Genomic DNA, 11,256 nt, shown 5'->3' with positions numbered 1-11,256 from the left:
ACCCAGAAAAACAATTACTACTAGTACAGTGGAGACACTCTACCGCTTCTGGCTCCTCCTAGGTCATTGAAACGTCTCCCTCTACTGAATGTCGTTATACTTTAGTTCACCGACATGCGGGCCATACAGCGCGCGGGCCCAAATGCCATCCACCAAATTAGAAGGCAGTATGCAGGCGGAGAGTCACCCCGGTCGTAGTGCGGCAGTAACGAGCCGTCGTATCACAAAACCCCACCTCCCCGCAGTCTAAGTTTGACAGACGAAGCAACCATCATTTCACTCTTCGCTGAATCCTCTTCTCCCTCACCATCTTCAAGAAAGGCAACACTTGCATCTGCCACTGTTCTTCTCTCCGAACGAAGGGAAGGTAAGCGGATCCGTGATGTTGGTATATTTTCGTTCAGAGGGAAAAAAAGAACTTTTGCAAAGCAGTAACCGATCCTCACTCTCTTTTTTGTTTCATTGTCATTGCGATTGTGTTTTCCTTTCAGTGGTCTCCTAGTATTCGTCAGTTTCATGATGGACCGAGGAGAACCAGGCAAAGATCTACCGATATTGGAGCAGACGCGGGAGGCTGGTCCCCACGAGACAGAGAGGTCCAAGAAGATGGAGGCAACCACCGAGGCGACCCTAGATACTGAGATGGTCAACGCCCCGTTTGAGGTTACAGCCCCCGTGGCACTGCAGGAGCAGTTTCCCCCCTTCGAGGATGTGTGTCCCCCCCCCCCCCCGCTGAGCTGCCCAAGGTGATTTCCTTCTTTGCCGATCTCGATTGTGGTTTTTCATCTAAGTATGTGGTGATTTTTTTTAGAAAAGGAAGTATGTGGTGATTAATAATGCAAAATTTTATTAGCTTCGATGCCATGGTATACGTAGTGGTTGAAATAACTTATGTTTCTTATACTGAAAAGTAATTCGGAATTTTTTCTATTTCAATTAGAGCCCTGATGCAGACAAGGATTGTGTGGTTGTACATGTCACTCGCTATGAGGCGGACGACCTGAATATACGCACTGGGAAAACAGAGTTCTTAGGCTGTTGGATCCTGGAAGCCATTTGCGGTTATACCAATGAAGAGTTGTATTCCAGCCTCACTGTTGTCAGGCGTGTTGTCCAGGGTGTACTGAAGCACAAGAAGTTCAAAGCTACTCCTTCATTTGTGCGGAATACTGTTCTTGTCAAGCTTACGCAAGAAGATAACGTGGCATGCCTCCACAAACAAGTTTATCAGTGGCAAGGCCACAAGGTTGTCTTCATGAAGGTTCACAGGATTGAGCTGCTGCGGGACGTCCTCGATGATGTTCATGGCAAGGTCCATCTTGTGTCCAGCCCAAATTAGACCAAGGCATGAAATAGTTGCCCCAGCTAGTGTTTAATAGTAGTTTGGATTGTGTCTAACTATCTGAACCTTGCCTGTTATCGACCCCTCTGGGGCTAGTACTCTGTTTCAATCCGTCTATGGGAACTGCTGCTACTTTTGTGTGCCCGTGAATCATGTGAGAACCATCGTAATTGTTGCCGAAACAGATGCGTCCTCACTAGTTTTTTCATGAATATGGCATGGTAAGACATAAGTTGTCACGGTTTATCATACGAGCAGTGTGTGTTTTGATGAAATAGAGCACTCGTTCGAGAACCGTGCACCGACGTATACATAAGTACTTGTAAACACTGTTGGCGCTACCCCACTTGTAAGCAGTTGTGCAAAACACGGCACATTGGCTCAGCTCGCTTCAACACTAGGCTATTGACCAGCTAACAATCAACAATCTGCTGTCTGACATATAAGCGACTATGTATCTTGTTACAGTGGTTCATGCAGTTAATTGAGGCCACAATGTAATAAATTCCAAACGTTCACACGCTAGTCCAGCGCTCATGTGGAACACTCACATTAAACTCGTCTTCATAAAAAAACTTGAAAAGCATAAGTTCAGCAATTTTATACATCTCAATGATTCATAGAACATATAAAACATATACTAGTTCACAGCAAAAGACAAAGTTGTGAGAAGGTTTACAAATCAGGAAAAACAAGCAAGGCTTCTCTCTGAGCGAAGGGCCTCCTGGCAGGCTTAAATTTCCTAGAGTTCACTCTGGTTTTTTCTTGTTGCCACCATTCAGGGTTAGGTCTCTCATTCCAGAATAACCAATTATAATTGTGGTCTCAGCTGGAATGCTGAACTGAACAATGTAGTGTACTAACCATGTGAAATTCTTGTGCATTCCACTAAATTTAAGCACCGCTATTTGGAGAAATAAGCAGACCACAATGCCTCTTGTCCGCGCACCTGTCCAGAAAACCGCCGTGCAGCCGTGCCAGCTAGTCCTCGGTCCATGGATGAACTGGTAGAAAGTGCATTCCGGACTAGGATGCAGTTGTTTTCGCTCGTCCGTGCACTGCAATCAGGAAGTAAAATGTACGAATCAGCTTCTTTTAGATTGCGTTGGTCATTCTACCTTAGTTACTACCAATGTAGGGATACCTTGAAGACGGGAGGTTAGACGACGACAATGAGGGATAGCCATCTCATTTTGCGCAGTTGTACTAAAACTGAGGTGTGTGCTTTTGATTGCGAGGATAGAAATGATACGGAGACAGACATCCCAAAACGATATGGAGACAGACATCCCTATTTGCGCAAATAAGAACTACGTTTATTTAAACAGTGACAGATATTACTACTTTCCCCCGTTTCCTCTTAGAACCAAGTCCTAGATTCATGCTATAGCTTTCCCACTTTCTTCCCTGTTTGAACCAACGCTTTGAGTCGACTGTATGAAATAGCTTTACTTCTAATAATATTAGAAGTCTAGCTGGCTTTGGAACAGCAGACGGAAGTAGAAAAGGATCCACACGAAGGGAGCTGGGGCAGTAGAGCAAGGCAGGTTTCGAAGGAATATATACCTGAGGGTCGTCGGCATGTCGCGAAGACGGCGTCGGGAGGCCGCATCTTGGCAACAATACCGCAGGGAGGAAGAAGGGGTCGGAGGCCCTCCGGAGCCGGCGCTCTCTCGGAGAGAACGGCACGGCTGATGATCGGGACGCGCGGGCAGCCGTTGGTCTCTTCCCTCGCCGCCGACGACAGCGTGAACGATGCACCTACACCCCTGCCCCGGTTGAGGTTGTCCGGCCGGATTTGTGACCAGCCGTGAGCTGAGAGAGAGTGTGGCCACCTATGTGTTGCTTAGATCTAGAGAGCATGAGAGAGTGAACGAGAGGAACCCTAGTAAAGCAAGCGCTAAGGCTCCTGCTTTTATATATAGTGGAGTGATTTTGTTGTACCAGCTTCAAAAAAATGCGCTCCTACGTGTACCCGCGAGTGGGTGTGAGAGAACTAGTGCGTGCGTGCACCGCTTCTCTTCATGAGAGTACAATATACTATGCCCAAAGAATGTTCGCCGCAAGAGTAATAGTACAAGTGTGTGACGTGTGAGCTAAAATAAAATGTGCGCGCCGTCTTTTGTTTTTTAGAAGTTCTGAGGGTAGGGTGTGAAGAGCACATATGTGCATGACGTCTACCTGCAGATAGACGGTGGGTGCGACGTGCGAGTCTGCGAGAGGACTCGGGAGAGTCGTGACTCGTGAGGGTGCATGTGCGTGAGAGAGAGGGGGGCACGTATCAATTCAATGCATGTGTCCGTAAATCATTATCCGACAAACATTCGCCACAAGCCTTTTCCCGACGAACGCCGTAAGAACCGTTAGATCGGCATCCGACAGTGTCAGTTTTTCCATGTCATTTAACAGAACAGCCACTCCTCCTACACAAAAATCTTCCACGTGATTGTTAGCAACTGTTGTATGCTCCATCCGTTCCGAAATGCAGTGCATATAGCTTTATTGAAAATTCGAACCTCGCAAACTTTTACCAAGTTTTCGTGTACCAAATTGCACATGTAGAATACCATGTATATGTCATTTCATTCATCTTCGAGAGGTAACTATAAAGTTGGGTGAGGAGTCTACAAAGAAAGACCATTGTATCACCCGCAGCAATTTCAAGCATCCTTTAGTGTCGAGGAATATCATAGGGACTCTATATGATATGATTTTTATAGGATTTTTTCCTTTAGAGCCAATTGGTTCATAGGAATATATTCATATACTCCACATTTCAAAGGAAATAAACATGATATCATTTCTATAGCTTTAGAGCCACTTGGTTCATATGAATGGATTCCTATACTCCCTTAATTTCAAAGGAAAATAAACATTAGTGTATATTCAATAGAAAAGTTCCTATGATATGAACCAAATTACATCTCTTTTCTAATCCCTCCTCATAGGAATTGAGATACATGTCATCTCTAGATTCAATAGAAAAGTTCCTATGATGTGAACCAAATGACATCTCTTTTCCAATCCCTACTCATAGGTATTGAGATGCTCCATGTCATGTCTTTCCCTACAACTTCCATGTATACATCTTCTATTCCTAAATAGATAGTACAACCCACTAGTAGCTTTTTTCCAAAACATGCAACTATGGCACAAGAACTATATAGTGTGCCAATAACTTTGAAAGATGGTCGCTGGATGAAGCTAACCCCACAGTGCAGAGATAGGCAAATCCGAGCACTACTGGCCGTTGGATATCATCAACATTCCACCAGATCTGCCACATGTATAATTTAGAAGACTCCATGGTTGAACTTAAGCATAATGCACAAATCTCAAAACACAAGCACTTCTCCTTTGTTCTAGAATCTTCTGTATCATAATTGATTATTTTTTTTTCTAAATGAATTGCCATTATTTGTTTTTTACTTTATGATTTACTCCCTCCGTTCCAAAATAGATGACCCAACTTTGCACTATCTCAAAGTTAGTGCAAAGTTGGGTCATCTATTTTGGAATGGAGGGAGTACAATGCACAACCCCATGAATCTTAACATTTTTATAAAACTTATTGATTTTGAATGAGATGAACTATAAGAACTAAACGAACATCTACATCATGCATATATGACTCAAAGCTTTACATGCTATAGTGTGTATTTATTCGTAATTTGGTTTCGAAATCTCATGCGTTCAATACATGTGTACTCCCTCTGTCTGCAAATAAGTGTACTTCTAGCTTTTGTTCTAAGTCAAAGTTTTAAAATTTTGACAAAATATATACAAAAGAGTAGTAACATATATGACATAAAATTGATATATTATGAAATTACAATTCAAAACGAATCTAGTGATACTAATTTAGTGTCATAAATGCTGCTACTTTTCCCTATAATGTTGGTCAAAGTTTTAAAACTTTGACTTAAGACAAAAGCTAGAAGTACACTTATTCATGGACGGAGGGAGTACCTTACTAGTAGTTTTGAGTAGAGTAGCAAATTTCATGCGGCCCTGGGTATATCAAAATGCAGGGCCCATGCATCATTGCCTTTCGGTCAAACCTACGTCCACAATTTTTTGTACGTACTATATCTCCACTGGTCCCCGAACCCAAAATGCTGCCTTGTTCCCGTAAAACCAAGCGGCCCACACATATTTAAGGCGTCGGCTCGAACCCGTTTACTACGACGTGGCCCCGCACGCCGTAGTACTCCTACAAACCCTACCGCAGCACTCATCATCGGTTTTCTTCAAGAGGACGAGGGAGAAGCCGATTTGTAGTGGAGGCGCTTTCAAAAAAAAAGGATCTACAGTGGAGACCCCTACCCTAGGGTGCCCTAGGTAGCTGCCACACGCATCATTGTTTTCTCTTTTCTTTATGCTCTTGCGCCCTAGAGTTAAATGATGGTTGCTTCGTTCGTCCAGCTTAATGCGGGAAAGGTGGGGCTTTGTGATTTGACCCCTCGTCGCTCATTTTCTACTACTGCGGCGCTACGACCGGGGTGCCTCCAATTCCAACCGCTGCTTCGAACTGTAATTTGGTGCATCGCACGTGGAACAAGATGGTGGATGAGCCACATGTCGGCCAAAGGGGTCCTATTAAGTGTGTCACCATTTCGTGTGCGGACTGACCCTGCTTGAGGTGCTACGCCAACACGACAGGAGCAGCCTACCACTTGGTTTTGCTCCTTGGTGAATCCCGACTATATTGATCTAAAAAGATACGTGCTGAACTACCCTCTCCGTCTCGGTTTTTTTATTTTTAGGCGTCTCGGTTTATAAGGCCTGCACGTAGTTCTAGGTCATCCATTTGACTAACTAAATAGGAGTTACTATGTCACAAAAAGTATATCATTGGATTCTTAAGCGGATGTAGTTGTATTTAAAAGTCGAGGGCGGGGATTTTCCCGCGCGGTAGGCGACGGGGCAGTTCCGCCTAGTCGGTTCGACAGAGACGCGAGAAGATGAGGGAGTAGCTGCTGCAAACGTAGGGCTGTGTGATTTGACAGCGAGTTACTGCTGGTAGGTGGGGCCCCGTGATTTGACTTGCCATTATCATTTTAACTACGGCGCTACGACCGGCGTGAGTCTCCCAGATTCCTGACCACCTCCATACAGGTGCCTCTCCCAATGTTCCACCATATAGTAGAGGTTGGCTATTGCATGAGAGCCCACTTCTCCACTTTTTCATTGCCTCTCTTTCCTCCACATATGCAAAAATGCCATGTAAAGGGCACTATTGTACTTACTTTTACTTGCTCCTACAGGTGCTTAAGCTTGCCACATAGGCATAAAGTCTGATGTGGCAAGTTAATCAAGAAGAGAGAGACTAGTTTGGTGACCCAAGGAAGAAACGGTGCTAAGCGCGTGTACCTAGGTGAAAAGACAATTTTGAGTCTATAGCTAATTAAATGAAGCAAACTTAGCAACATCATTTCATTGGAAGAGGTCACTCCTTGGCAAATGCAATAAATACACGCGCTTACTAGCACCGTTTATTCCTTGAGTACGAAGAAAGAGATAGAGAGGAGTAACAAAAAATACACTTATAGCCAACCTTGTTGTAGTATGAGTGACTAAGTGATGACTATGTATGACATGCCAACATCAAATAGCCTAACACACCGTATTAAATCTCTAAGGGCGCGACCACGCGAGCGACGCGACGGTCGTGGTAGGCGCGACCATGATACGGGCTGCTGGCAGCCCTTGGATCTGAGATCAAACGGTCGCATGCTAAGTTGCTAAAAATTTGCAGAATAACCCTCCAGGATAGGATATTCACCCATAGGTCTAGAATCACGCCATGCAATCATTCGATCTCAGATCCAAGGGCTCTCGGAAGCCCGTATCATGGGAGATTGGAAAGCCACTACCCTGTCGTTCGCACGCTGGCAGTTCGCTCCTACTCGTCCCCGCACGTCCTTCAATACTACGGCGGTTCGCTCCTAGTCGTCCCGTCCATTCACATTACGGCAGTTCCACTAATCCTAACCCTCCTCCCAAATCCATGGCGTCCCTAATCTCCATGATCGGCGGTGAGTACAAGGTTAGAACCATCACCGACGATGAGTTCGACGTCATCTACACCTGTTCTTCCGCGACGGTGAAAGGATGCCTTTCTCGCTTCAGACGCATGTTTGAAAACTCAGATGATGAGTGGGTCGCTGGGCTAGATGTTGAGTACACCAAAGTCCTGGGACGAGAGAAGGATCTAAAGGACGAAGAGAGGAAGAAGCCCGCCGTGATCCAGGTTTGCGTGCATGACTTATGCTTGGTCTACCACATATGCCATGCCGACGTTGAGTGCCAGGATTTTAAGGACTTCCTCAGGAGCAACCTAGTCAAATTCGTTACTGTAGACTTTGGTAACGACAAAGAAATCCTGGGTCGGATAGGCCTCGTTGTAGGCAACCCCTTCGACCTCCAGAAGAATCGGCTGGTGCCCTCTCGCCAGCCTTCAATGCTGACCCTGGCAGGAGCCATGGATCATCCTTCGTACGGTAAACTGGTGAAACCTCCATACATGTTTCATCGTCATGCATGGCAGCGGAATGTACTAGATATGGACCACATCCACTATGCTGCAATGGATGGCTACCTTTGCTTCAATATCTACAAGGGTTGGATGAAGAGCAACAGCCAGGCTTAGTTGCATAGTTTAATTTCAGGTGTGCTTAGTTTAATTTGAGGGGTGTGTTGTGCTGAGCCCCCAGCAGAACTATGTTATGTTTCATCTTGTTACTTTAACTCTTCAGTATGCAGATACTACTATTATTTCTTTAATTGAATTTAGCACCCCAATTAAGCACGTACTAGCTTTTTTAATAGTACTATATGCATAATTTGGCGATGAGCGCTCTCTATATGTACCACCTTTTTTTTAATTTCAAGTTTTGCTCCATGGCGCAGTCCATTGATAGTACTACTGTACAAAAGTATACATTTTTTAAAAGGCTAGAGTACTGTTCATCACATATATAGCCAGTTAAATTCTCAACCTAGAACGACGTGCATGCCATGTAGTAAACCGATACGGAGGAAGTATAGTAAAAATGAGGTGATTTTACCGAGCGATCGACGGGGGAGGATGGCCTGTCATGCGGTCCCATGTGTCATGATGTACCAAGGCGATGCGCGTGTCCCTCTTGAGGCAGAAGCAATACTAGTACGTGGTTTGAGATGATGGCAAACCGAAGTGTGAAATAAGGGTTGCTTCGTCCATCTGGGAAAGTGCGGCATTGTGATTTGACGTCTCATTGCTCATTACTACTACTGGGCCGGTACGAGTGGGGTGCGTCCCCCCTGTTGTTCTGCACTGTTATTTAGTGCTTGACACGTCAACCCGGTTGCTATATGTCCCACATGTCGGCGACAGGAAGTACAGAATTCATGTAAGGGAGCGTCGATGGAGGAGTATACTACTACATAATTCATGAAAGGGAGCGACTTAGTTTTGGAAAAATCTGTTTTTATGGAGTACGTACCCACTAGGGTTTATAGGGCTCATCTAAAAAACATTTGTTTTTCCGTTTGATAAGTCTCAATTCTACTCCCTCCGTCCCAAAATATAAGAACGTTTTTAACACTAACATAGTATCAAAAATGTTCTTATATTCTGGGACAGAGGGAGTACTATACTACTAGTAGTACCATTACATGTTGGATTTCGAGGTGCGTTAGATCACCCGACGCAAGTAGTGTTAAGAGGAAACTAACCAATGCATGTACAAGTTCATGGAAATTTAGTGGTCATTCATGCATTCGTTCTAATTAATGCCTCGGTAAACACAACTTCTTGAGAAAAACGAGCGTACTAATTACTTGTGCAAACTATGAAATTAATTCGACCACTCACCGTCTACCTTGGTTGGAGAGATTTTGAAATTGAGCCATAAACTGGAAAGGAGGGAGTAGTAACTTTTGTATCGATTACTATTTGTGGCCTTGTATTGATGCAAAATGTATTTTTTATAGTGGCCTTGTATAAGTAAATGGAGGGAGTACTAACCAAAGTACGTAGTAGGGACGAGGAGTAAACGAAGGGAGTAGTAAAATTTTCTCCTCGGGCTGCGATCCACCGCGCGCGTGGGCGAGGGAGCGGGCGTAAGGCATGGTAAGCAAGCTTCACCTCATCCTCCGAGCCACCGCGCCCGTGGGCGGGGGAGACGGTGTACTAAGCAAGCTTCTCCTCGTTCTACGAGTTGACGGGACACATCAAAAGTACTCCAGTGTATAGAGCCTTGCCTCTAAGGTAGGCCCCACATGGTTTGCCTCTTTTTTTAATTTAACATAACGCGTCAAGTCGCAATTTGTTTGTTCACCCATGGTAGACAATCCTCCCTCCACCAAGTGGACAACCAGTACACGTGCCAAATTACTACGTGGGCTGCCTTTTTCGTACAGAAATGTGCTCCACCGTGTACCCGCGCGGGTGTGGTTGGGAAAGAGACGGGAGTACGTGCGCCGTGCGTGCACCTATTCTCTTTGTGCACGTCCCCCACCTACGTGTGTGTGTGAGAGAGATACAAACCTAGACATAATGCGCCGTCCATCCCCATGCCTCCGCCCAGTCCGACCACTAGTCACCACCATGCCCCACTCCTCCTCGCCTTATATCTCATCTTTCTCCCTCCATTTTTATATACAAGGGCCACTATCAAAATTACAATTTGCAGATATACAAGGCCACTAACACTAATCGATGCAATATTAATGGTGTTTGCCTCGTGGTACTAGCAAAGGAGCACATTAATTATCCCTTGCATGCATGCGGGAGTTTGTAAAAAAAATGCATCTTGATGTTCCGTGCAATGCACGGGCATCTTTCTAGTCCATGAAAACAACACATGGCAAAATTCCATGGCGAACGAGGGATTTGAATCTGTTGGGAGGGGCTGTTTGGATCTTGCCCGGGGTAGCCAAAATATTGGCGACTACTTTGCCATGGCCGGCACCGGCTCGAGTTCATCCTAACATTGCCCTCTTCTGTGGAGCCCATGCGGGGTCAACGAAGGTCCTCGCAACAAAAGGATCCGGCAAGACACCTGCTGTGTACGCCGGCGTCGCCTTCGCGGTGGCCTTCATGGGACCCAAGTGGCGGCGGCCTCCCGTGTTCTACTTCTCCTCGATGATGGCGGCGGACGCGGAGGCGCTGGCCACCGACTCGCCGCTCTCCGCGCACCAGGCTTCTGTCGCTGCTTGCATGGCGCGGCCGCCTGCATGGGAGTCTTGGCCACAGAAATAGGAGACGCGGTACGAGGCAGCGGTGTGGACGGCAGCAACGACGCCCGTGCGCCACTCCTCGTCGAGCTGGCCTGGAGCGGCGAGTTGCTGAACCGCGCGCCGGCTTGGGGCGGCAACTGGCTCCGTCAGGCGAGGGGAGGGAGGTGGATCAGCGAGCTGCATAGCTCGTATCCGGCGGGCTACCCAGCCGGCTTGGATGCGGAATAACTACTCTTCGTAAGACATTGTAAGAGTGGACAAAATGGTGGAGGAGATAGGGGAGCGGTGGAGGTGTGCGATTCTGGGCCGACATTTGGCCTCGTTTAAATAGGAGATTAAATAGACGGCGGAAGGGAGGAGCTCGGCCGGCGTAGCATTTAACGCCGGCCCGGTCATGAACGGACGTGTGTCCAGAGTGGGTTTCTCGGCTTCCACACGGGTGGGTTTCATGGAGGCATTTGAATGCGGCACAGAGGCGTGTTCAGCCGGGCGTGCCGCGAGTGGCGCCCTCGACTCTGACCTAGGACACCGCACCATTCTTCCACTGATGTGTGGGCTCTTTGGGTGCATGGCCTGCATGTTAGTGACCCAACGCAGGCAGCGCACAGCAGAGGAACCTTTGGTGGGCTAGGGCGGTCAGAAGCGGGCATTTTCATAAACCAATGATTGTTCATTGAGTGTGACGTCAT

The sequence above is a fragment of the Triticum urartu genome, chromosome 1, assembly GCF_003073215.2.
Source record: "Triticum urartu cultivar G1812 chromosome 1, Tu2.1, whole genome shotgun sequence".
Lineage (NCBI taxonomy): Eukaryota > Viridiplantae > Streptophyta > Magnoliopsida > Poales > Poaceae > Triticum > Triticum urartu.
Note: the sequence above shows the minus strand (reverse complement) of the source record.